Below are 27,946 nucleotides of genomic sequence, written 5' to 3' on the forward strand. Positions count from 1 at the left end.
AAAGACCCGGTTGAAAACACGGCCTTTCAGCGCTTCCGGGAGGAAGATTTTAAGGCTATGCCCCCAAACCATAAAAAATGACTTAGGGCGGCTATTCTTGTGAAAACAGCCTTTCGGTGCCCTTTTGGGGACATTCGGCTTATTTTAAGCAAGAATGGCGTCACCCGACTTATTTATGACAAAGATTTTGACATTTTTGTAAAAGGGAGGTTGGACCCGATGAGGGTTGCTTACGTATCCCGCACCCTTTGAGAATCAAACCGGCGTAGTTCGGGTAGATAAAATAAAATTCTTCTAAAATCAAGACTCTTCTCAATGGCAAATAAAACCATTTTTCATAACCAAAAACCCTTTTCTTCTTTTTTCCATTTTCTCAAAAATTCGACACAGTTTCGACGCTATTTGGACATTGATGATTTTTCAAAACAGGCGATTAGCTACATCTATCTCTCTTTCCTGAAAGTATCCAAGAGCCGGTCAACATGCAAGTCCGAAACAACAAATGCACAGGTAGCAATTTGGATGCATCAGGATGGTCTTTTGTCGCTTTGGTACACCTGTCCTAGACAGACCCAACCCCTGTGTTGAGCCTCCAAAGTTAAATGCACGTGATGCAAACAAACGTTCCTACTAGGGATCCGGCATGAAGCTGAGTTATTCTAGGTTCATAACCTGATTATTTTTTCTAGACTGTGTACCCGAGCGGACAACTCGAGTCGAGGAAGGGGCTACGTACCGGGAACCAAAAGGCCATCCGGCTTAGTAACTTGTCCGGCCTCTTTCTTATTTCTGGTATTGACACTAACAGAATAGGGAGTCTCGACCAGCAAGCTCATCCCCGGAGGTAAGAAGAGAAGTGTTTCAGCACAGTTTATATACAGTTCAGATAATATCAAAGCGGTAAAAGCAGCGTTTAGCACATTAGGCCCAAACATGTAAAAATCAGATAATAAACAAAGCCAAATATAACAATTTATCTAAGCTCGAATTCTGAACCCTGAACCAGAGATTCTGGGTTCGGTCCCTAGCAGAGTCGCCAGAGCTGTCACACCTCCTTTTTACCCGCGCCACTACAAAGGGGCGCGGAGGGAGTTTTTTCCAATTAAAGGACAATCAAAACGGGATTTATTATTAAAGGATCAGATTCGCCACTTGGGAGATTTATGGTGTCCCAAGTCACCGGTTGAATCCCGAATCGAGGAAAATATTGACTCTGTTTAACAGTCCGCGCACCAAAAATCCGAGTAAGGAATTTTGTTAACCTGGGAGAAGGTGTTAGGCATTCCCGAGTTCCGTGGTTCTAGCACGGTCGCTCCACTGTCATATTCGGCTTAATTATCTGATTTTATACAATTATAAACCTATGTGCAAATTTTAACTTTTAACCGCTTTTATTATTATCACTATTATTTTAACAGAGAATTGCAACGTTATGAAAACGTATCTCAAACAACGTCACATCAATGTATCCGTGGTTATCGACACATTTCGATTCCGTTGAGATTTTGATTTGGGTCACATAAATGTGCACCCGAATTTGAGAAGGTAAGATTATTAAAATGCACGCCTAAAGCGATTAGCGTATTATTATTTTGGGGAATGCCGTGAAGTTTGGCTAAACGGCCCATCCCGCATTCTAAATATTTAAAATAACCAATTGTTGAGGCCCCCGCCGTTTGTACGTTTCATTTGGCGAGGCTCGTCTCATATATTTTTTAAAGGATATCCTAAAGCGACTAAGATTTTCCTATATTTTTCTCTAAAGATAAAGAAAAGGTCCTAATTGGTTAACTTTAAGAGCTACTTCCCCATTTAAGAAAGAAACTTATGATTAATCCGCATTGGGCCTCCAAGGCCTACCCGTGGGACAGATAGCTTTCATCTCCAAATCCAAGCACCGCTTTTTCGGTCAGTTAACTAATTAGCAATGATTACAATTATTAGCTTAATAGCACATTACCATTAATCTCCAATCTCGTTTTAACTATTGACAATGGTCTATTACTATCAGATTGAAAACATGTACCATAACATTATTATTACAACTAAAATATGCTACTTATCTAAACTACAGCACTCACTAATGACAACATTGTCTAAACTTACATAGATATACGCGTTATAAAATATATAAAAGAGAATTTCATAAGAATACTTAGATACAAGCTTGATTCTTAACAAGATATGAATAACGAATGCGCTCTTAATCAATAACCACATTTAAATCCATACTTACTGATTTCAGCTCAATTTTATTAGTACAAGTGAAACTCATGAATTCCAAAATACTTTACTGTTTCAGCTTGCAGCTTGCTTCTAATTTCAAAAATTATACTGCAAAACAAAACTAAACCCATATGACTATTACATAATCACATTCCAAAGTCCAAACAGTCCCGAAATCAAACAGCCCAAACAACTTATAAATAGCCCTAATTATACAGTCGTCAATTATTCATGTAACAGGAAACACATAATTAATATCAAGTAGAATACAAGCATTTTATAGTTTGAACATTAAATTCTTCTGGCCATTTCATTTCAGCTTCAATGAGCATACACCAAGATGATTTGAAGTAGTGTACTTGGAATCGAGAATAGCAAAAGAAGGAGAAGAAAGGCAGGTCAGCAGCATCAGATAGCACAACACAACAGCAACAGTAGTAATCAATGCCCAGTAATATAGAACAACAAGCAGACCCAAGTGATAAATCAGAAATTCAGAAGTGTTTAAAACCAAACCAAATCACCAGAACTGACTCAAAACCAGCCTGAATAAACCCAAAATCACTAGAAAACCAACCAGGAAACCTCTGAAACTCTTACAATCAGAAATCAAGCTAGAAACATGCAACTCATCAACTGGAATTCTAATTTGACTTCAGGAGCACTAATGCAACAGTAGGTTTTCTCAATCTTTGTCAAGGTCAGGAAGTGTGTGTCTCTCAAGCTCTCTCCCTTATTTGTCTCTCAATGTCTGTTTTTCTCTCTGTATGTATGTCTATCTTTGGACTTTTTCTGTGTGTTTTTGACTCTAAACCCTTACTGCCCGTTCCAAAAAGTCCTCCCTAATGTCTCTAATAATCTCTATATTTAAACCCAAAACCTCAGCCCATTTTTCAACTCTAAGGAGCACTTAGGAAAGTATTTCTGCCCATGATATTTCCTGACAGCCACTACTACATGTTTTTTCTCTTTTTTAATCTAAGGTTATGGGTAACTTAACTTATTTAATCAACTTCCCATGCCATTAAACCTTGTTCCCCACTGATTACTAAACAATTCATTAGTTTATTGGTACTTTACTACCCCACTGTCAGGACATTCAACTTAACTAATTTCAAATCTTTCAATCCCAAAATACCATCCTAAAGTCCCTAAAATTACTGCCCTACCCAATCCCCTGTACCTCATCAGCTATAACCAATATCCTTAAACAGATAACTAAGTTGATTCCTAATTAATCACCAAACTACAGCAGCTATAACCAATCCAGCCTATCAAATTCCAACAGTGATTCAATCAGAATTGAAGCAACATGAGTCAAATTATTATCAGGTTATTCTAACATTCAAACATGTAAAACTAATCGACGATACTTATCCAATCGACTACACGAATTACAGCACATACAATCAAATAGAAAATAATCAGACATACAGGTGATTCGAGTCGTATTGATAAAACTTAACTAACCGACGACACTCATTCAAATCGATTATATAGTTTATCATAACATTGACCATGACCAGAAAAAGTTCGACCAAATAAAAGGTCATTGAAGAAGAACAGAATCAATCGACAAAAAGAATTGAAAAATCAATAAAACTAAACTAAACAAATAAACAGATATAAACACATACAAAATGGAACCAACAGAAAAAGGAAAATACCTCAGGAACTCGGAGACTAGACGATCCTGACTTGGACTCTGACTCGGACCTTTTTGAGGTCGAACGGACCTTAATCGAGTGTTCTTAACTGAGAACACTTTGACTAAAGTCGATTAAACCCCAAATCATCCATTAGTTGGGACAGATTTCAACCTCTGGCTTTCTAGGGTTCTTGGGGGTTTGATTTGGGGTTCGAGTGGTTCTGGTCTGATCGAACCAAACCAACGGTGGTTTGGTGATGAGGGAGGTCAGGGAGATGTCTAGTATGAGTTTGGGACTGGTTGGGGTGGGTTTAGGTTCTGCTCGAACCTTCGATTGAAGATTCGAGAAGCTGGAGGCTGATTCGAGGCAAACGGTTAACAGATCCTAACGAGGGTGGTCAGGGGGTGCCTTGGTGTGAGTTTGGGGCTGGTTGGGGTAGTTTCAAGTTTTGCTTGAATCTTCGATTGAAGATTCGAGAAGCTACAAGCTGATTCGAGCAAAACGGGTAAGGGATTCGTGGAGAGGGTGGTTAGGTGCTCTAGGGGTGTTAGTTTCATGGTCATCGACGTTGTTGCCGCCGGCTTTCAGGCGAAGGGGTTTCAGGGCAGCTAGGGTTTGGAGAGTTGTTTGGTTTGTCTCTGAAAGAGACGGTGAATAGGGGTATGGCTTAGGGGGGTGTGAGGTGAGAGGTTGGATTTATATACGGAGGGGTGGTTTGATCCTGGCCGTTGGATCAAGCACGATCAATGGCCTGGATCAATTCATTTAAAGGAGACGGTGTCGTTTGGAGTAGTACTGGGGCGGGGTCGATCCGGGGAGCGGGTCGGGACGGGGAATGGGTAAGGGAGGTTGAATCTTAGCCGTTGGATCGATTTAATCCAACGGCCTTGATTAAGAGTGACCAAACGACGTCGTTTTAAGACGTCTCTGGCCAGGCCAAACTGGACCTGGTTCATGGGTGATTTGGGCCTGATTTTTGCACTAAAATTGGCCTAATTTTCACTCTTTTTCTTCTTTTTCTTTTAATTCCTTTTCAACTAAAATCCTAATTGAATTATAACATTGAAAATTAATTTAAAACATTTACTCTTAATAACATCTATCACATGAAATTAAACACCAAATAAAGATAAAATCACACAATTCGGACATTAAACGCAAAAAATGCAAAGTACATATTTTTTGTGATTATTCCATTTTGTAAAACAAACTTGATTGTTTAATTAATTCCTAAATAATAAAATTAAATCCTAAATGCACATGCAACACATATTTTTGTATTTTTCTTAATTAAAGTAGAAATAAACATGCACAGCCAAAAATACAAATAAATCACAAACAACACAAAACCATTTTATTTTGAATTTTTGGGAGTAGTTCTCGTAGGGCAAAAATCACGTGCTCACATCCTCTGCCTGAAATATAAACACTGTTAACCTTTGTTAACTAGGCGCCTCATACACTTCTTCATCTTACTTCCTTTACTTGCTGAAACTTGTACTTATCTTCTTAATCTCTCATTGTCCTTCACCATAAAGATGGATAGACATTCTTGCCTTAAGGCTTCTTATCAGAAAGCTTACATCTTTTAGTACACCCATTATCTGCTAAAGACTTCATATTTACTTATCGTAGGCATCATACAAAAATTGAATTCCTCTGACTCAGCTCTCCCACAACTATCTCTCTTTCTTATTAAGAATAATATAGAATTTCGAAATTTGACTTCTTATAAGTGAGCTCTACCACACGATCTAGAGTAAGAAGAAAGAGTAACAGTCCTAAATGCCCTATAGCCTCCTGCTTATAAGTGTGGTGCACGACACACCCATAAACAAGACTCTACTAGACACGGCTTGTAGACTCCCTAGTACAGAACTGCTCTGATACCACTTTTGTCACGCCCCGAACTTGGGGGAGCGAGACCGGCACCCAGTGCCTTACCTATCCTTGCGTACCAACTTGCAACTAAGGGATTCTGAACATATGATGTCATACTTTTGGCCATGGGCCATATTGCAAGACGACAACGAATGCTGACTAAATATGAATATAAAGCTTGGCCAACAAGGCCGTCATATTTATTACAACTGACAAACCAACCAAATATACATACAAGGCCTGAAAGCCCAACATACTGCACTAACTGACAAGATATGTCTACAAGCCTCTACTAATGTATATACTATGATCGGAACGGCTATCCGGCCTACTCATGACATATATACGTATATATACAAGATATACATAAGGCTCTAGACCCGGAAACTCCGAAAGGCATGGAGCTTACCGATCAAGCTGAGCTCGGGCAACACTTATTGAAGAGGCCTACTCGTCTGTCTGTCTAACCTGAACGCATGAAATGCAGCGCCCCCAGAAAAGGGACGTTAGTACAAAATAATGTACTGAGTATGTAAGGCAATATACTGAAAGTTGAAACTGAACTGATAGTATAATTACTGCAAGTAGCTGGAAGTCAAAGATAATCCGAAGATATGCTTACCTGCTGATAATAACTCAATTCTCTCAATATAGTAAGTAAAATAGTTGTCCGGCCTTATAAGGCTCGGTATACATATATATCCGCTCAGCCGTAGTAGGCTCGCTCATAAGTGCTCGGCCATACTAGGCTCTGTATCTCGACCAACTGGGCTCGCTCATAAGCAGTCAACCACAGTAGGCTCGGTATATATATAACTGATCTGCCATAGTAGGCTCGCTCATAAGCGTTAGACCATACTAGGCTCTGTATCTCGACCAACTGGGCTCGCTCATAAGCGTTAGGCCATACTAGGCTCTGTATCTCGACCAACTGGGCTCGCTCATAAGCGCTCAGCCACAGTAGGCTCGGTATATAACTTACCATCTGATCAGAGGTTGCCCAATAGAGGCCTCGATTATAGCTCGATGGTAATGAAAATACTTTTAATTCTATATATATCACTTCTCTGCTCTCTTGACTGGAAGAATGAAATACTCAAATGAATATGAAGTCCCGATAAAGAGAATATTGTAACTTGCGAGACTAGCAAAATATATGTAAATTTTGGGATATGAATTTTTCTTTATGATTCGTTATCAAACTTGTGTAATGACAAGATCATGCCAAAATGAAGGAAGAGCTTAGCTTTAACATACCTTTTTCTTGAATTATTTGAACGAATCTGCTTTTGCAAAAATCTACACCCGGATTCTTTGATATTAGAACGAAACCGTGTTTGCCTCTAACGTTTTCTGATTTCAAAGTTCCTGCTTCTGAGAACGTTACTGCTTGCTACTCCTTGGCTAAAGATTTGTTGCTTCAAGCTTATTTCCTTGTGAATGAAATGTCTCTTTTTAACGTTTGCTTGTCTTATTCAAAGACAAGATGATATTCTTTTGGATTTTAAATCAAGTCATTAGGATAAGACATACAAAATTATCCTAGTTTCATGTTTTTTCACTAAGTCTTATTTGGATAAGGTTTTAGCCACATGGATTTAATGACCTATGAGTCATTGTTTAGCCATTGTGGCTTTATGCCACGTGGCTTTGGGGTTATTTAATTAAAGTTTTCCTGCTTATTAGTCAATTGGGTAATGCCCTGTTACCCGGTAATTAATCAATTACCCGCATAATTTAAAAATTATCACAAATTACTTAAAATTCTATTTATTTTTAAAATACTTCATATATACTTTATACATTATACTACCGTGATCATATGGTACCTCGCATGGTACTAGTTTATAATTATCGAGTATTATCGCTTGACCCGTATTTTATTTTAAATTGTCCATTTTCAACGAAACTCATATTTTTTTAATCCGTGTACCCCTTTATCCTTCATAACACTTATTTATCACTTGATATAAATAACGTAAGTACATTAACATCAAGATGATCTCATCCCCGAGTCTACGTCGGTTAACTGAAAATAAAATTTTAACGTACGAAAACGCGAGATGTAACAGTAGACCCTGAATCAAATAGCACTGAAGCATATCTACTACAAACCGAAACAGTACCGATGATAACAACATCTGATGCCACAGGGGCTGGGAAAGCATAACATCGGGGCTAGGCCCCACCACTCTGAACCATATCCCTAGGACGGCCTCCTACTGGCTGCCTCCACCACTAGCGGCCTGGTCTCCATCTCTAATGGCCTTACCTCAACCTCTTGCGGGCTAACCCCTACCTTTGGCTTCCTAACCCCTATCTCTAGCTGGCTGAGTGGGTGGTTCTAGAATCATGGCATCAGAACCCTACTGCTGTGACTGAACACCCACTAATCTAGGACAGGTCCTCCGGATATTCCCATACTCACCACACTCAAAACATCCATCCTGATACTACGGCTGAGGAAACCGAGACTGACCCTGATGGGCCGGCTGACCACGATAAAAACTCTAAAGAGGAGGTGCTCTGATAGGAGCTGGCGGTGCACTATAAATTAGCTGCCATGAAGGAGGTACATAAGGACCATGACTCCCTGAAGCTCCATGGGATGTCTGAAGTGATGAATGAAACGGCCTGGGAGGATGGCCCCTACCAAAAGTACCTCGACCTCCAGATGAGACCCCATTGAATCCACTGGAGTGATGAGGCCTCTTGTCAGACCCCTGACCACTCCCCTGAGCTAACACCATCTCAACTCGTCTAGCCACATTGGCTACATCCTAGAAAGAAATCTCACTCCCTGTCTCCTTAGCCATATGCAATCTGATAGGCTGAGCAAGTCCCTCAATAAACCTCCCCTCTCTCTCTTTTTCTCACGGTGGGAAGTATAAGAAGAGCATGATGGGCCAAATCAACAAATCTGGTCTTGTATTGAGTGACGGTCATAGAACCCTATTGAAGGCGCTCGAATTACCTCTGATAGTCCTCTCTCTGAATGATAGGAAGATACATCTCCAGAAATATCTGAAAGAACTTGTCCAAGTAAGAGATGGTGACCCAGTTTGTTTGGCCAAACAATAATCCCTCCACTATTTCTTGGCAGAACCTGACAGACGAAAGGTAGCAAAGTCGACCCCAATGGTCTCCACTCCCCCATGTTCCACAATACCTCGTGACAACTGTCCAAATAGTCTTGGGGATCCTCTGAAGATGTACCACCATAGTTAGTGGTGAAAAGCTTGGTAAACCTATCCAATCTCCACAAGGCCTCAAAAGACATAGTTGATCCATTGCCGGTCTGTGCTACAATACCCGGCGAAACTACCCCAACCGATCGGGCTGCTGGAGTCTGAAACTGGAGAGCCATCTACTTCAGAGTGTGAGTAGCGGGAGTCTGTGATCCTCCCCCGGCCTGAAAGACAGCTGGTGCTACAAGTAATGTACCAGCCTGAGTAACACTCTCCATAAGGCTGTCACGACCCAAACCGATGGGCCGCGACAGGTGCCTGAGTCCTACCTGTCAAATCCCCCTAAGCATGCGTCTAAGATATGAACCTGAATAACATTTGCTGAATTACAAAAATAACATACATGAAGGAGAACTGCCAACAAGGAATATGTACGTATACATGCAGAATATAGTGGGAGAGCCGGCAAGGCTGCTATAGACAACTATACATCCAAAACTGAAAGCCGACAAGGCCACACACAACCTAACTAGACATATTGTCTACAGAACTCTAATGGAAACATAATTGTATAAAGACAGGACTAAGCCACGTCATACCCATATATATATATATAAACATATCGTGCCAAAATCAAAAGCAGCTCCAGATCGAGTGGAGCATGCCAACTCTCACTGATTAGGGATCCTAAAAAGGGGGGCCGGCAGCTTGCCTACCTGCACCTGCGGGCATGAAATGTAGGCTCCGTGAAATAGGGTGTCAGTACAAAAAATGTACTGAGTATGTAAGGCATGAAAATTTGTACGTAAAAGACTTAGATGAAACATGGAATATATAAACATGTCTTTAAATCTGAATAACTTTGTAAATTCTAAAACATTTATAATGTCATGAATGTACGAATAAATGTCGTGCCATGCATAGGTATGGGTGTACATTATATCATCAAGCCACTGAGGGCATCCCAACATATCGTCTCGGCCATTATGGGCAACATTATCAACATATACCAGTTGATCGGGTGGTGGTGTGTATATAACGCCATAACCTTTTCCCATATCTCATATACATATATTTACATATATACGCGTATATAATGCCATCTGGTCATGTGTTAATGTACATGTATAAATGGGTGAAATGCATGAAAAATACGTAAAAATCTCAATATTCCTTCCGGATAAACTTTTTCAACTACGTATTATTCTAAGACCCATGAACAGATGATAATAATAATTCATATGGGGAATCAAGAATATAGACACCCCTAGTATTTCTATGAATAGAATAACTTATAAAAACTGTGTGTTTGCTTGTTTCTTTATTATAATTTGGACCATGCTAAAAAAAAGAAGGGATGACCTTAACATACCCGGAGTAGGAAAACTCCGTATAATATTCTGTTGGAGAATCTTCGTTGATTGATCTTAGAACTCAAAAAATCGGATTAAGTTCCTACTTTCTGAATCCTTGAACGAAATTGTTCTCGCTTCTTTAAAACTTATAACCGAAATTTGGCTTTGAATTCGTTGAAATTATGGACAAAATTGCTTTTAAATGAAGCTTTTCTTTTGAAACGAAATTTGCTTCTGCTTCAACGTTTCCTTTGAGCTAAAGACATAAGGCTTCTGAACTTTAACTAAGGAATTGATAATAATGACATAATGGCCCATGAAAAATGCTTATAAGCAAGCATTATTTTGGTGAGACTTATCTTTAAGTCTTGTTTTTTAGTTACACTTCATAACTAGCCACATGGCAATAATGACTGATGAGTTATTTTTTGTCATGGCGGCTTTGAGCCATATTTTTTATGGGTATATTTTATAAATTTTTATCCACTTATTAGTTAACTGGGTAATGTTCTATTACCCGGTAATTAATCAATTACCCGCATAATTTAAACATTATCTCAAATTACTTAAAATTTTACTTATTTTTGATATACTTTATACATTATACAACCGTGGTCATATGGTACCTTGCATGATACTAGTTCATATTCATCGGGTATTATTGCTCGACCCGTATTTTATCTCAAATTGGTCACTTTCAACGAAACTCATTTTCTTTAATTCGTATACCCATTTATCCTTCATGACACTTTTTTATCGCTTGTTATATATAGCGTAAATACGTTAACATCAAGATAATCTCATCCCCGAGTCTATGTCAATTAACGGAAGACGAAGCTTTTAACGTACGGAAACGCGATATGTAACAAAGGCCCACTAGACGGACCAAAGCATCCTGAAGTATCGGGGTAGCGATGAACCCCTATGGAACCTGAGCTGGTCCTATTGGAACGGTCTGGGCCGGAGTATCCTCATCAAACTCTACTTGAGGCTCCACTGCTGGTGCTGCTGCTCGACCTCTAGGCTGAGCCTTGCCCCTGCCTCGGCCTTTAGCATGGTCTCGTCCTCTGCCCCTCGTAGGAGCTACCACTAGTGGCTCGGGCTGCTGATCAGCTGATGAAGTGGTACGTGTTCTTGCCATCTGTGAAGGAACAAGAGTAGAGAGTCCGATTAACATTGAAAGATCAAATCGCATGACAGAGAAGAATAGAAGTGAAATTGTTCCTAACTCTGTAGCCTCTAGGGGATAAGCACAGACGTCTCCATACCGATCCCTCAGACTCTACAAACCCTGTTCGACAATTGTGAGACCTAGGCAACCTAGTGCTCTAATACCAACTTGTCACGATCTGAAGTTTCCACCGTCAGGACCGTGATAGCGCCTAACATCACACTCGCTAGGCAAGCCAACATTAGAGTTCTACTTACCTTTTACCTTTACATTTTATAGTTAAAACTAACAAAGCTAAATCAAACAGAATTAATTGCGGAAGCATATAATTTACTGGTTATCTATTTACTATTAACAAATACCAAAAACTGTTGTCACAATCCACGAACATTCTATGAATATCTACAAGTATGGGTCTGAAAGAAAAATACATCTGTCTCAAAAGAAAATAAAACAGAAACGCATAAACGTAGGAGGGGACGCTAAGGCATGCGGACGCCTGTAGGACTACCTTGAGTTTCCTAGATGAATGTCTGCAACCGACCTCTCGATCAGCCACAACCAACTCGAAAATCTGCACAGAAAGTGGAGAGTGTAGTATCAGTACAACCGACCCCATGTACTGGTAAGTATTGAGCCTAGTCTCGACGAGGTAGTGATGAGGCTACGATGGGGTATATACAATATAACCTGCAATGGTATATAACAAAGCAAAAAGGAAATATGGAATGAATTGGAACAGTAACTTGCAACAACATAAATGCGAAACCCAAATATCTTGCTAGTACTTAGTTATAACCAATCCTTAAGAGAGTTACAATACTACATGTATAAATCACAGCAGAAAAAGTATACATGAACAACAAATAATGCGGCGCGCATCCCGATCCCAACATATAACTAGTAATAGTTTGAACATTCACCCTTATTACTTTTGTTGCGGCGTACAACCCGATCCCACCAGTCCACCCTTATTGCTCCTCAATATACCACCCTTATTCCTCATGTTGTGGCGTGCAACCTGATCCCACCTGTCCACCCTTATTACTCTTGTTACGGCGTGCAACCCGATCCCACCAGACAATCACATTTAGCCTTTATTCCTCCTGTTGCAGTGTGCAACGTGATCCCACCATATTAGTACCAATCACATAATAAGAACAAGTATTTCACAATTTAGCTCAAATCCCTCCACAATATTTGTGCCTCAAACCAAAACAAACGGAAATCTATACAAGTATGAAACTTCATCAATTAATGCTACACAACGAGACCAACCAAAATGTTCCATGAAATATCGATAAACCAACTTAAGCCAATAATGAGATACAATGAACTACGAAATAATTAATAGCTTCAATAAGGAAAACAACATCTAACAAGAAGCAATTAAATATGGAAACACAAATAAACATGTAGAAGTTAAGATAGAAAAATAATTTATTAGGAACGGGGAAGGGAATAGGCTAAACAAATAATTTGGTGGCGCATAGGTACCCATCACCTCACTTATATGCCACACACATGGATTTTCACATAGCAATTAAGTCGGGGATTCCTAATCCCTCAAGTCGAAGTTAGACATAACATTTACCTCAATCCAACGGCCAACTCAAAGCTCAATTATCGCTTTTCCTCTAGATTCCACCTCCAATATAGTGGTATCTAGTCATAATTAACTTAATAACATCAATTATCGCTAAGGAAATTAATTCTAATGCATAATTATAGGTTTCCCGTCGTTTTTTTCCAAAAAGTCAAAAACTAACCTCGGGCCTGCTTGGTCAAAACCCGAAATTCGGACCAAACCCCGATTACTCATTCACCCTCGAGCTCGGATATACAATTGATTTTGGAATCCGAACTCAATTTGAGGTTTAAATCCCCAAATTTCGAAATTCCTAAGTTCTACCTAAAAACACCCAATTCCACCATGAAACACCCTAGATTCTATGATGAAATCTTGTAAAAAGATGCAAAAGATTGAAAGAAATGAGTTAAGAATTATTTACCTATGCTTTGGGAAAGAAATTGCATTTAGAAAATCGCATTTTGAGGTTTAGTTTTGAAAAATGGGTGAATGAATGAAAATCCCATCTAAGTCAGAAACTTATCACCTGCAGATGTCGCATCTCGCAGATGCGAGAAAAGTATCGCAAATGCGAACTTCTCGCATTTCTGCTGCCATCGCAAATGTGAAGTCCCATTCGCAAATGCGAAGAAGGACTTTCACAAATGCGGCCAACTCTTCACAAATGTGAACTACCCAGTCCCCTCCCTGCTTTGCAAAAGCGATAATTTTTTCCGCAAAAGTAAGGCTCGCATTTACGAGCCAGACCTCGCAATTGCAAAGTCTGCAGGACCTGAAGCATACCAGCAATTCCTCTTAAGTCCAAATCACTTCGTAGCCTATCTGAAACTCACCCGAGCCCTCGGGACTCCAAATCAAACATTCACACAAGTCTTAAAACATCATATGAACTTGCTCGCGCGATTGAATCACCAAAATAATACCTAAAACTATGAATTTAGCCCCAAATTGCATGAAATTTTCAAGAAAGTTTCAAAACTTCTTTTTTCTCAACCAAAGGTCCGAATCACGTTAAATCAGTTCCATTTCTCACCAAATTTTACAGATAAGATATAAATATCATAATGGACCTGTACCGGGTTTCGGAATCAAAATACGAACACGATACCAATGAGATCAACTATTAACCAATTTCTCAAAACTATTATAATTTCATTTTAACAATTTTCATCAAAAATTCATTTCTCGAGTTAGGGACCTCGGAATTCAATTCCGGGCATACGCCTAGGTCCCATATTTTACTATGGACCCTCCGGGACCGTCAAGACACGGGTCCGGATCCGTTTACGCAAAATATTAACTGAAGTCAACTAAAATCAACTTTTAAAGGAAAAAATTATTATTTTCTCACATTTCCACATAAAGGCTTCCAGAAGCGCGCTAGGACTACACACGCAAATCGAGAAAAACTAAAATGAGGTTTTAAAGGCCTCGGAATACGGAATCAGGCTTTAAAACAGAAGATAACCTTTTGGGTCACCATAAGTATGTAGCATAAGTTTGTCAAAAAATTCGTGTTCTTTATAATGGCTGTTGAAGTCACTATTTATAGCTGCACATAGGGAACAAGGTCCTAAGGTTAAGTCCCTCTTAAATGACAAGTATGGGGACTATTAATGAATGTTTAACGACAGGTAATGAATGCCAAAATTCTCGATAACAGATTATGTATTTAATATTGAAGAATATTCTTCATGGAATGTCATCGGGTGACAAACGTTCGTTTGTCTTCATTAGCAATATTCCCTTCGGGGTCTTTCCGGTGCCAACCGAAGTTGATGTCCCCGTTCTTGCTTTCTACTTGCCTCGCTTTTCGTTTGCCTCCGGTTCCACGTATCACTTTATTGTTAGAGTATTTAATACAAATCTTTTTCACCCTATATAATAGTATGATCCATGATTCTTCCCTTGTTTCTTGGAAGTGACACCCTAGGCGAATTTCTCATCGACAAAACACAAGAGAGATGCTGAAAATATTACTCCCTTCGTTCCAATTTATGTGAGTCTGTTTGACTGGGTACGGAGTTTAAGAAAAAATGAAGACTTTTGGAATTTGTGGTCCTAAACAAGTCAAAAAGGGCCCCAGAGTATTTGTGTGGTTATAAAAGCTTCTCATTAAGGGTAGAATTGTAAGTTTAAGCTAGATTATTACCAAATTTAGAATGGGATCATTCTTTTTTGAACGGACCAAAAAGGAAATAGGTTCACATAAACTGGAACAGAGGGAGTACTAAATAAGCCTTAAACTCTAATGACGCATTTTAAAACGTGCCGGCCTAGCAGGTCCGAAGCGGACAATATCATTAATGAGCTGGGTTTTTACATATATGGAGCAAAAGGATTTTTTTTTTTTTTTTTATATGGAGTCTAGTATCTGCATTGATGCCCTATTAAATTTGGAATCATGCTGGATATTTCTACATTAAAGATAAATCGCTCTCTAACAAAGGGAACTCCATTATAAAGGCGTATCCGTATTTGATAGAGTTAGATGAATAGGAAGGAAATGATCTTTACGTGGAAATGTAAGAGTCTTAATGTGATTTATGAAGAGAATATTGTAGAATCAAAAGAACGTATTAGCAAACCGTTAAGCACCACTAATTAAAAATTCTAATGATGATCATCATGATGGTTAATTCAGATAATTTTTTTAATAATATCACCTTTCCCAACTCCCTACTCAGATTGTTAACCAATACTTGATCTAATGCCACATTTATAGTTATAGAATTCGGTTAACCTTTCAAACTTTTTTTGGTTTTTTGGAACTTTCTTGAGAAGATTAAAGATGATATTGTAATATATATTTTCTCTTGTATAATGAAAAGTAATACATCAAACTTTTAGTTTTTGAACTTTCTTGAGAAGGTTAAGAATGATGCTACCATATTATTATCTCTTGTATAATGACAGTAATATATGTGGTCAGTGGTTAAGGCTTCACCAATCACCGGCTTAATCGGAGACAAATACATTAAAAAAATTAAAGAAGTAAAAAAGTTACAGTAGACTAATGTAGTACAAATTTCAATATTATAAGGGTTTTTTTTTGTTTTATTTATTGTCAAAGTTTAAAATTCCAAGATCACCTATGGGTTAAAGCATAAGGGTGCAAGAAACAAGGGTTTTCCTCAAACTAACAAAGGAGAGTACGTATTAATTAATCAGGTCATTAATTTGCTTAACTAGTGCTTAATGAGTTGTCTTTTGTCTGTCCAACAAAATCTCTAACTAAGCCCATAACCATTATTTTTGTTTTGAATTTTTTTAATTGCTTTTCACTTATTTTCATTTTCATTTTGATAAGTGAAGAAGATGAGTCTTGGCGCAATGGTAAAATTGTCTCCTCGTGATCTACAGGCTAGGGGTTCGAACCGTAAAATCAGCTAGTGATCCTTGCATTATGATAGGTTGTCTACATCACACCCCTTAAGGTGAGACTCTTCCTCGGACCCTATGTAAATGCGAGATACTTCGTGCACGGGGCTATTTTTTAATTTATTAATTTTGATAAGTGGAGTTGTTAGGGTTTGTTGTTTGCCATGTTTTAGTTTCCCAGAATCCGAGTTTCCTCGCACATGTCTAATGTCTTGTCTTAACTTTATGAGTGCTAAAGTGGTATTAAAGTCAAGAAATAGGTTCTGCCGTGACATTAAGAAAATTTATGTGAAGCAATTTTTGCAGTAATTTGAGGGTAAAGTTTGTTATGGTCGCCTCAGTGATTACATTGTTCCTTTTCATGTCATTGGTGTGGTTATGATGTATTCAACGACATACGGAATACAACATTACAAATTATGCCTTAGTTCTAATTATTTTAAGCTGAGGTTATATGAATTCTCGTTGTCTAAATAGTCTATTAAATAAAAAGGGATTAAAAGAGCTTCTACTTACAACAATAGATCCAGTCTAATCGCACAAGCGAAGTCTAAGAAGGATAGTGTACATGCAAACCTTACTATATTCTGGTAAGGTAGAAATGTTGTTTCTGGTGGACCATCGTCTCAAGAGAAATGAAGAAGAGAATGAAAGAAGAAGGGGAAGAAGATGAAAAGGAAGAATTAGCACCAGAAAATAACAACAGGAAAATATGATAGACACACGACCGAAACAACCGGGTATAAAATAAAGCTCTAAGAATATGAAAATACAAGAGTGCTACTAATACTATTTGTAAGGAAAGGGGAAACTTACGACTACCTACTAACATTCTACCCTAATTCTGACATCCACATCCTTCTATCGAGGGTCATGTCCTCAGTAAGTTGAAGCAGTGTCATGTCTTGCCTAATCACCTCTCCTCAATACTTCTTAGGCCTACCCCTACCTCTTCTTAGACCCGCTGTGACCAACCTCTCACACCTCCTAATAGGGGCATCAATGCTTCTCCTCTTCACGTGTCCGAACCATTTCAGCCTCGATTCCCAGATCTTGTCCTCCACGGAAGCCACTCCCATTTTGTTCTGAATAACCTCACTCCTAATCTTATCTCTCCTGGTATGCTGACATCCATCTCAACATCCTTATTTCTGCTACTTTCATATTTTGAACATGAGAGTCCTTGACTATATAATACTCAGCCCCTACAATATAGTTGGTTTAACCACCACTGTAGAACTTACCCCTAAGTCTTGGTGGCACATTCTTATCACATAATATACCGGACGCGAGCAATATTTTATCCACCCTGCCCCAATACGACGTGTGATATCCTCGTTCAATCTCTTCGTTACCTTGGATTATAGACCCGCGATACTTGAAACTACTTTTTTGGGGGATGACTTGAGTATCAAGCTTCACCTCCACGTCCGCTACATGAATCCTATTACTGAATTTGCACTCTAAGTATTCTGTTTTGGTCCTAATCAACTTAAAACCTTTAGACTCCAGGGTGTGTCTCCAAACTTCTAGCCTTGCATTAACCCCGCCTCGCGTCTCGTCAATAAAAATTGTGTCATCGGCAAATAACATGTATCATGGCATCTCCCCTTGAACGTCAACACATCCATTGCAACGACAAATAGAAAAGGACTAAGAGCCGATCTCTGGTACAACTCCATTAACACTGGGAAGTATTCCGAGTAACCTCCCGTACTCCTCACCCGAGTTTTAGCACCATCTTAAAAGAGCTTCTACTTTTTTTTGTCTTAGTAGAATTACAAATTTTCATCTGCTGAAATAATAATCATAATCACAGAGTAGAAGACTCCGAAATTTAAGCAAAAAAAAAAGATGTAAACCGAGAAAAGTAATCAAAGAAAGTAATCCGAGCAACAATTTTAGATGTTTTCGGATGGGCACTTAAATATTGATGGATTTAGTGATGGAGCTAGAATTTTCATTAAGGGGAATTAAAATATAAAGATAAACATATGAAGAAGTCAAGGGGTGCGTGTCAATATGCGGTATACATATATTAAAAAAATTAGCCTAACTACATAGTATAATTTTTCGAAGAAACACCGCCTTTCATACATGGGGCTCCGCAGAAGCATTTCAGCAGGCTCCACTTTCTCAAAACAGAATATATGGATTTCAGAACACTTGCAATGTTGAGGAACAGTAAATATATCCACACATATATTTCTCTTCCTCTTGATTGATTTTGGACAGTTAAAAATTAAATATTCTCTTGTGGCATATCTCAGCATTATGTAAACTACTAATTAAGTACTAATATAAGAGTACATAATAGCATAGACTGTAAATGCCCGTGCAATTCTCCTTTTTATCCTTCATCTTTTATTCAGTTAATTAAACGTGAAGGTCAATTTCACACATACACCAAACTTTACCGATTATATTAGTACAGTCATAAAATTATTTTTATACTAGTCTTAGGGTACGCGCTTTGCGCGTGTACCTATATCAATAAATATATAATTTTTAAAAATTATATAAATATTATTAAATACTATATTTTGAGTTATTGAATAAATATTAAACCATATAAGATCCTAATGTTAATCTCACTAAGCTAACCCAATAAAACAAATAAATCATACTTCATATAAGTCTTTATATGCTTTATTATGATTTATGAGGAGTGAAATATCTTATGAAATTAATTGTTATCTTTGTTATCGAAGACTATAAACAAACAACATAAAAAATACTTTTACCATAATTATTCAAAGATAATAAAATAAATTGAAAATCTGAATCTTTTGATCTTTTAGAAATTTTTGAGTGATGAGGTAGAACTATAGTACCTCGAAGATATTTATAAATAACAATTTAAAGTCTTAAATGACTAATATTGAGTTATAAAAATAATATAATACTACATTAAAAAATATAGGAAGCTATCATTTATTGGAATGAATATAAAAAAAATAATGACAACATCTTTTGAATACCTTTTGTTTATGTTACATCCTTAATGATTTAACTTAGCATTTTTAGCTATTTAACTTTTAATACTATATTAAAATAAATTTTGCTCTAATTTTTTTCATGGCCAATGCTCTAGTTCTTGTGAAAATAAATTTAAGTACCTTAAGAATTTTATCAACTTGATAAATAATTAAACTTACATAATGATTTTGAAAAAAAAAATGAATCAGTTTTATCCCTCTAATTTATTAATCCAAAGACTTAATTATTTGTTGAAATTTCATTCTTTTATGATAGTATAGAAGATACAAACTATTTTTGAACTTTTTTCCTACTCGAACAATATATTATTCTCTTTATTAATTTGTGTAATATTTAAAACTATATTTAATAATTAAAATATATATTTAGTTAGTAACATCTCTTACTTTTAATGGTACATCTTGTTAGAGTTATAAGTTTCCCAATAAGAAGAATGAACGTGAAACATATTTCTATTGAAATTGCCGTCGGATATACAAGGAAAAGAAAACGTAAAATTACTCCTATTTCCCCAATAATATCTACTTTAAAATCCTTAATATTAAGACTTCCTACACAATTCAAATAAGAAAAAAATTGATAATTAAAATTTTGATTAATTTTAAAGTCCTATATATTAGGATAATCACTAAATTACAAATTTGTCTAATGTAAAATTTATTTTTAAATGGTAAAAAAGGCGAACAACATTTCGCTAGGGGTTTCTTGCTATAAAAAATTATCATTTGTTGAAATACTTAGAAAAGAGATGATGATAATTCGGTTAGAATAAAATTTGTCTATAAGTTCAATAACATTTTCTACCAAACTATGGACACAAAAATGGTATTTTATTGGCCGATGAAGCAAATTGTAATATTGGTTATTCTAAGTTTTCTTTTCGTCAGAAATATTTTGTTTCCATTCTTGTGTGAGTCCTATATGTTAGGACTAATTCCATAGGAGTTCAAAACATGGAATATACTAAAATTTTAGTTAATTTAAATTCCTAAAAATTTGGAAAGAAGCTTAAATTATACTTTTGCCTAGTGTGAAATTTATTCTTAAAGGGCAAAAAAGGCGAACAATATTTCGCTAAAGGCCTTCGTGCTTTTAATATAGTATATAGATATATAGATAGATAGATAGATATAGATATTAAGATATTAATATAGATAGATATAATCAATCTTTATTTTATTGTTCTAGCAATAAATACAATCTTGTATTCTCTGATAAAAATATCCTTGAATATAATAGTCTTAAATATGTCATGTAAAACGGTAAAATTAAAGAGTTACTGAACATAAAAAGATACTTTTAAAACAAATTTAAAAAAAACTATAGTAAAGCACAAAAATTGAAATAGAGGAAATATTTACTACTCAAAGCACTTATTAACCTTTAAAGTAGACGGCAAAAATCAGAAGGCTAGAATGTACCTTCATTACATTGGATTGATGAAATTAATTGAACACTTAAATTCCAATCACAGAAAAGACAAAAAAAAAACTAGGTAATTTTCGGATGATGTAGGTACCGTGTGCTAGTCAAATAGTCTAGTTAATAAATTGTTTGATTGCACAAGTTAAATTTTTTTTATTTGGATGTCCTAAATATTAGGACTTCATGTGTAGTAATTCAAATAAGGAAAACTTTAATAAACAAAATTTTACTTGATTTTAAAGTGCTAAATATAAGGAAAATAATATAATGATTATTTTGTCTAATGTAAACTCTATTTTAAAAGGGTAAAAAAGGCGAACAAAATTTCGTTAAGGGCCTTCGTGCTTTTAATATATTATAGATTATTAAAATTACTGAATTGCTTATATGTTAATGTCAAAATGTGAGCTGAAGATGAAGAATTGCAGCAATGGTTGTCGAGGAAGACAAGTTCACAGTGTAGGAAATGGAGGTCATTAGAGAATGAGCTCAAAATAAATTGCTTACTTCACTTCATATCTCTATAATCTATATATACAAGACTGATTTCAACCGACTTACTTATGACAACTCAATGACAGCTAATCTAACTAACTAACTAACTGATTTCTTAACAGATAATTAACATTACTTCTAACTACAATTAATTATACTAACTCTAACTATAGTTAACTCCTAGACTTATTAAGTAACTCCTCTCTCAACACTCCCTCTCAAGCTAGTGGGTGCAAAGACAAAAACACTCCCAACTTGGAAACCAAATATTCATGTCATGACCTCAACAATGCTTTAGTCATGATGTCTGCATGTTGCTCACCTGAGCTCACATGATGCGTTTGCACAATCCATTGCTGACTTTTTTTCCTTATAAAATGACAATCCACTTGTATATGTTTTGTCCTCTCATGATAGACTGGATTAGCTGCAATCTGCAGTGCTTCTTTGTTATCACAGTACAGTCAACAGGTTCCCTCACTTCTGCTCCAAGCTCCTTAAACAAGCCAATAAGCCACATCCTGATAGTGTAGAAGCCATACTCTTGTACTCTGATTCTGCTGAGCTTCTTGATATTGTACTCTACTTCTTTGATTTTCAGGCAATGAATGACTCACCACGCTTCACTATGAAGCCTGTAATTGACTTCCTAGTGTTTGGGCATGATGCCCAATCCGCATCATAGAATGTTGTCAATGTGTTGCTCTTTTTACTGCTCATTAATACTCATATTCCAGGTGTCATCTTCACATATTTCACCACTCTTAAAGCTGCTTCCCAATGTGATTGTTTAGGTTGTTGTATGAACTGACTGAGAGTTGATACTGCATAGGCAATGTCTATCCTAATCATGGTAGGTACAACAATTTTTCAATCAACTTTTGATACAACACTTTGTCCTCCAACAGCTCATCCTCTCTAGTTCTAGCTACTTCATTAAGATCCATTGTGGTAAGCTTTTGATTGAATTCTAGAGGAGTCCCAATTGGTTTGGCAGCACTCAACCCTAAGTCAGTTATCATCTCCAAGGTGTGTTCTCTTTGATTCATTGAGATGCCTTTGTGTGATCGAGAGAATTCAATGCCCAAAAATACTTTAATTCACCAAGGTCCTTCATCTTGAAAGCTTGATGTAAGTCCTTTTCAGTGGACTCTATCAAAATCATATCACTGTCTGTGATTAACATATCAACATAGACCAAGACTACTACAATGCTCTTATCTTGTCTCTTAGTAAAAATGAATGATCTAGTGAGCTTTGATTGAAGCCCAGGTTGAGTAAGGCATCTGTTAACTTGACATTCCATTGTCTGCTAGCTTGCTTTAATCCATACAAGGATATGACAAGTCTGCATACTGTATTCTTCTCCCCTTGACTTGCAAAACCTTGTGGAAGTTGTATGTACACTTCATCATATAGGTCTCCTTGAACAAAAGCATTGTAGACATCCATTTGGTGCAAATTCCAACCTTCACTAGCTGCTAGAGACATCACTGCCCTGATTGTGACAATCTTTACTACAGGAGAGAAGGTTTTATTGTAGTCCAATCCCTCCTGTTGACTATATCTCTTAGCTACTAACCTAGCTTTGTATCTTTCAATAATCCTATTATCCTTATATTTAACTTTATAAACCCATTTGTACCCAATGAGCACCTTGCCTGGAGGCAGTGTAACTAGTTCCCAGGTCTTGTTGTCCTCAACAGCCTTTAACTCTGTCTACATGGCATAAATCCAAAGTGGATCTTTAGAGGCTTCATGAAAGGTCTGTATTTCTACTATAGAGGTGAATACAGCTAAGGATTGCCTATAAGAGGGTTTGTATATGTCATAAGCAATACTAGCATGAATGGAGCATGGTGGTTATGATGTGCTCTTGGGCTTTAATCCAATAATGAAGTCTGTCATCCATGCTGGTTGTTGTTTGTTTCTCTGAGACTGTCTCAAAGGTGTATTAGAAGAATCAGGAACTAACACTGTTGCAGGAGATTAAGGGAAATGAACAGCATCAACAGGTGAATTAGGTGCAAAGTAAGGGATCATCAGTGGGTGTAGTGTCTGGCATATGATCAGTTGGTTCTCTAGTGTGTGAAATAGGTATGATAGGATCAGGCAACTCACTATGCTGCGATGATTGATCTGGTGGGACTCCAGAGTTTGCTGCAGAGGGAATATCAAGTTCAGGAAAATGATAATTGTCTTCGGTGTTCTCTGAAGACATCATCCAAGGTACATCATCATTTAAGAAGAGTTTGGAACTATCATTAGATATGTGCCTGAAAGTGAGCACATTTTCTCTAAAGGTATCATCCATGTTAACAAAAAAGGAATGGTTAGCTAAATCATATAGTATAATTCCTTTTGTTACTTTTAAGTATCCCATCAATGTTGCAGTCACTACTCTTGGTCCAAATTTGTCATGTAAAGGTAGCCTTTTTGCATAACATAGGCATCCTAGCACTCTGAGAAGACTCAAGGTAGGCCTTCTCCCATAAAAACTTCATATGGACTCTTGCCTTCTAGAACTGTTGAAGGCATTCTATTGATGATGTATGTGGAAGGCAAAACACAATGACCCCAGAATTTAACTGGAATTCCTCCCTGAAATCTAATAGCCCTGACAACCTCCAAAACATGCCTGTGCTTTCTCTCTGCCACCCGATTTTGCTGGAGTGTGTAGACACATGTTCTTTGATGTACTATCCCCAAGATATAATAAGAGATTCTTGCATTCATTGTTTATGAACTCACTTCCATTGTCAGATCTGATTGCTGTAATTGCTTTGTTGAATTGTGTTTGCACGTTTTTTTTAAAAAATTGTCTTAAAATGACTACACCATGACTTTTCAATTTCAGCAAAACAATCAAGTAACTCTAGAATGATCATCAACAACAGTAAGAAAAAGTTTATTTCCATCATAAGTCTATACATTGTAAGGGCCCCAGACATCTATATGTAGCAGATGGAAAACTTCAGTAGTCATACTAGTACTATTGTAAAATAACAATCTAGTATGTTTAGCTAATGAGCAAACAAAACATTCTTGTATTGTTTTAGTACTATCTACTAAAGGCAAATCAAGACATTTTCTAATCACTCCAATAGGTGCATGCTCCATTCTCTTGTACCACAGTCCAACGTCCATGTTCTCTGATCTTGTGTTCAAACTCTTAGCTGATACTATATTGTTCTCATTAGGAAATTGAGGTAATAGGTACAAGACATCATCCTCTTTACCAATCCCCCTCACTCTATCTGTGTAGATGTCCTGGAACACACAGAAATCAGGCCGAAAAAGAACAAAACATTGTAGCTCTTTAGTGAACTTAGATACTGATAAAAGATTATATTTAAAATCAGGAACATATAGTACATTATTCACTAATCCTCCTGCTATATGAGAAGATCTAACATGTGATACATCAGTAACACTACCATTTGGTAGATGGACCTTCTTAGTGTTATTAAGTTTGATCCTTTAAAAACAACATGGTTAAATTTGAAATCATGTGATTTGTTGCTCCTATATCCACAATCCAGTTCCTAGGACTAGAATTAACCAATAGTGCTTTGATAATGCCTGTCATGTTGGCTGAACTCTCTACATGATCATCTTTATTGAGTAACTTTAGGATTTGATTATATTGTGCTGGTGTGAAGTATGGAGTTGGTAAACCAGCAGCAGCAACATTAATACCATTATTATTTCCACCAAAATCTATTGATTTATGTTCTTCAACTGTCACATTGTTAGCATTGTTGTTGTTTGCAAAATTAGGGGTATTGTTTTCAAACCTTCTTTTAGGCTTAAAATCAGTTGGATATCCTATGATTTTATAGCATTCTACACATATATGTCCCTCATCTTACAAAAATCACTTTGCATATTATAATTCCTTTTTTGTCTTTGCGTAGCTCCACTCCTAGCAACCATTAGAGATGCCATCACCGCTCCTTCAGTAGAAACAGATGGAACAGTCATGCTCCTTTGACTCTCCCGCTCAGTGAGTATGGAATAGGCCTTGTTCAAAGTTGGTGTAGGCAACATCAAAAGAATCTGACTGCGAGCCTGTTCATAAGACTCATTGAGCCCTATGAGAAACTGTAGCAGCTTCAATCGTTCCATAAATATAACAAAATCATGTGACTTAGCACAATCACACCCAGGAATTGAGGCTAACAATAAAATTCTGCCCATAGCAACTTCAATTTCGAAAAATATGTTGCTATTGAACTTGTTCCGTGACTAATCGTATCAATTTGCTTATGGATCTGGAAAATCCTAGAACAATCTATCTTGTCAAATCGCTCCTTCAATTCATTCCAAACTGCACATGCATTTAAAGAATATACGATTTCACTTAGTAATTTAGCTGAAACACAATTCATTATCCATGATAGGACAATTGTGTTACATCATTACCACATATCAATGAGATTTGGACCATAATCCTCCCTTTTGCATGTGCCTTCGATGAACCCTAACTTGTTGAGACCAAGGATCACAATTCTCATCGCTCGGTACCATACGGAGTAATTCTCTGTCCCTCTCAGTTGAAGTGAGTTTAGAACAGCACCTGAATTGTCATTCACCGTAAAAAATAATGGATAATTGTGGCTTAGTTTCTCTGGCAAATTATCGTCGGCAGCCATGGCCTTTGAAATCGAGCAATCAGTCCTCAATCTTCTATAGCTCTAATACCATGTTAAAATGTCTACTGAAGATGAAGAATTGCAGCAATGGTTGTCGAGGAAGACAAGTTCGCAATGTAGGAAATGGAGGTCATCAGAGAATGAGCTCAAAATGAATTGCTTACTTCACTTCATATCTCTACAATCTATATAGACAAGACTGATTTCAACCGACTTACTTATGACAGCTCATTGACAGCAACTGATTTCTTAACAGATAACTAACATTACTTCTAAATGTAGTTAATTCTACTAACTCTAACTATAGTTAACTCCTAGACTTATTAAGTAACTCCACTCTCAACAGTTAATTTCTCAAAAATATTAAGTAAAATTTCTGGCACCAAGAACTGATATAAAAAAATGATATTTTAAATGCATCAGATGCTAATATATCATTATAATGAGCGCAATATTCAGAATTTCTCACTAAGTAATTGGTTTTTCGCAGCAAATTCACTTATAGAAATTTTTGTTTGGTTTCGCACTCGATGTCCAAATATCTAGGGCCCGACTAACCAGATTGGAGCTGGAAAATCACACTTTCGAGGTAAAGCCACCCCTAAAGATGACTGTGATGACCCAAAAGGTCATCACTTATTTTAGAAATAAATTCTGTGTTCTGAGGCCTTATGTGAAAATCTATAAATCTGGAAAGTCATTATGTGAAAATCTGTAAAAAAAAATGATAATTTTGCCTTTAAAATGAATTTATGTTGACTTCGGTCAACATTGGGTAAATAAATTCGGACCCATGATTTGACGGTCCCGGAGGGTCCGTATAAAATATGGGACTTGGGCGTATGTCCGGAATCAAATTCAGAGGTCCCAAGCTCGAGAAATGAATTTTTAAAGAAAATTATTTTCTGAAATAAATATGAGTTTTTGGAAATGAAAAATGTTGGAATTTGACGGTATCGGGCTCGTATTTTGGTTCCGGAGTCAGGTAGAGGTCTTATATGTGATTTAAGTCGAGCCTGTGAAATTTGGTGCAAAATGGAGTTTATTTGACGTGATTTGGACTTCCGGTTGAAGGGTTATGAACTTTAAGTGTTCTTGATGAAAATGATGAGTTTTGGAGTTTAATTCATAGTTTTAATTGTTATTTTTATGATTTAATTGCACTAGTAAGTCCGTATAATGTTCTTAGGTTAGTGTGCATGTTTGGTTTGGAGCCCTGAGGCTCGGGTGAGTTTTAGATAGGCCACAGAGTGAAATTTGCACTTCGGAATTTGTTGATGTGTTGCAGGCTTCAAGGATTCGCATTTGCGAAACCTGGTTCGCAAACGCGAGCAATGTGTCGCAAATGCGAATAGTGTCCTGTGCAGCCTTGGTCGCAAATGCGAAGTAATTATTGCAAATACGACATTGCAAATGCGAAGGCAGTATCGCAAATGCGAAGAGGACTAGATTCCTCAGGGTTCGCAAATGCGAACCCCTGTTTGCAAATGTGAAGTGGCAGTCTTTTGAAGGGTTCGCAATTGCGAACCCCGGTCGCAAATACGACATCTACGACCTGCAAATTCATAACTTAGACACATTTCAACAATTTTTCAAACCCTTTCAAAACATAAACTCTCTTGGGCGATTTTCCAAAGACAACTTCTCTTCCAAATCAATTGTAAGTCATTTCTAACTCGTTTTCTTTAATTTTTAACATTTTTTCACATGATTTCAACTCAAAATAAATGATTTTCATGGGGAAAATTGGGTGTTTTGGGTAAAACCTAGGTTTTAAAAATTTTGGGGATTTGGACCTCGATTTGAGGTCCGATTTCAAAACAAATTATATATTTGTGTTCGTGGGGGAATGGGTAATCGGGTTTTGATTCGAACCTCGAATTTTGACCATGTGGGCCTGGGGGCTATTTTTGACTTTTTGGGAAAAAC

At 37.0% G+C, this 27,946-nt stretch overlaps 2 pseudogenes; both read right to left on the minus strand.

Annotated features, from left to right (window-relative positions):
- Positions 1–21,551: 21,551 nt before the first annotated feature.
- On the minus strand, positions 21,552–23,209 carry LOC138880764 (uncharacterized; annotated as a pseudogene).
- Positions 23,210–23,225: 16 nt separating this feature from the next.
- LOC138880765 (uncharacterized) lies at positions 23,226–25,490 on the minus strand (annotated as a pseudogene).
- Positions 25,491–27,946: the final 2,456 nt, after the last annotated feature.

This window comes from Nicotiana sylvestris, chromosome 11 (genome assembly GCF_000393655.2).
Source record: "Nicotiana sylvestris chromosome 11, ASM39365v2, whole genome shotgun sequence".
Lineage (NCBI taxonomy): Eukaryota > Viridiplantae > Streptophyta > Magnoliopsida > Solanales > Solanaceae > Nicotiana > Nicotiana sylvestris.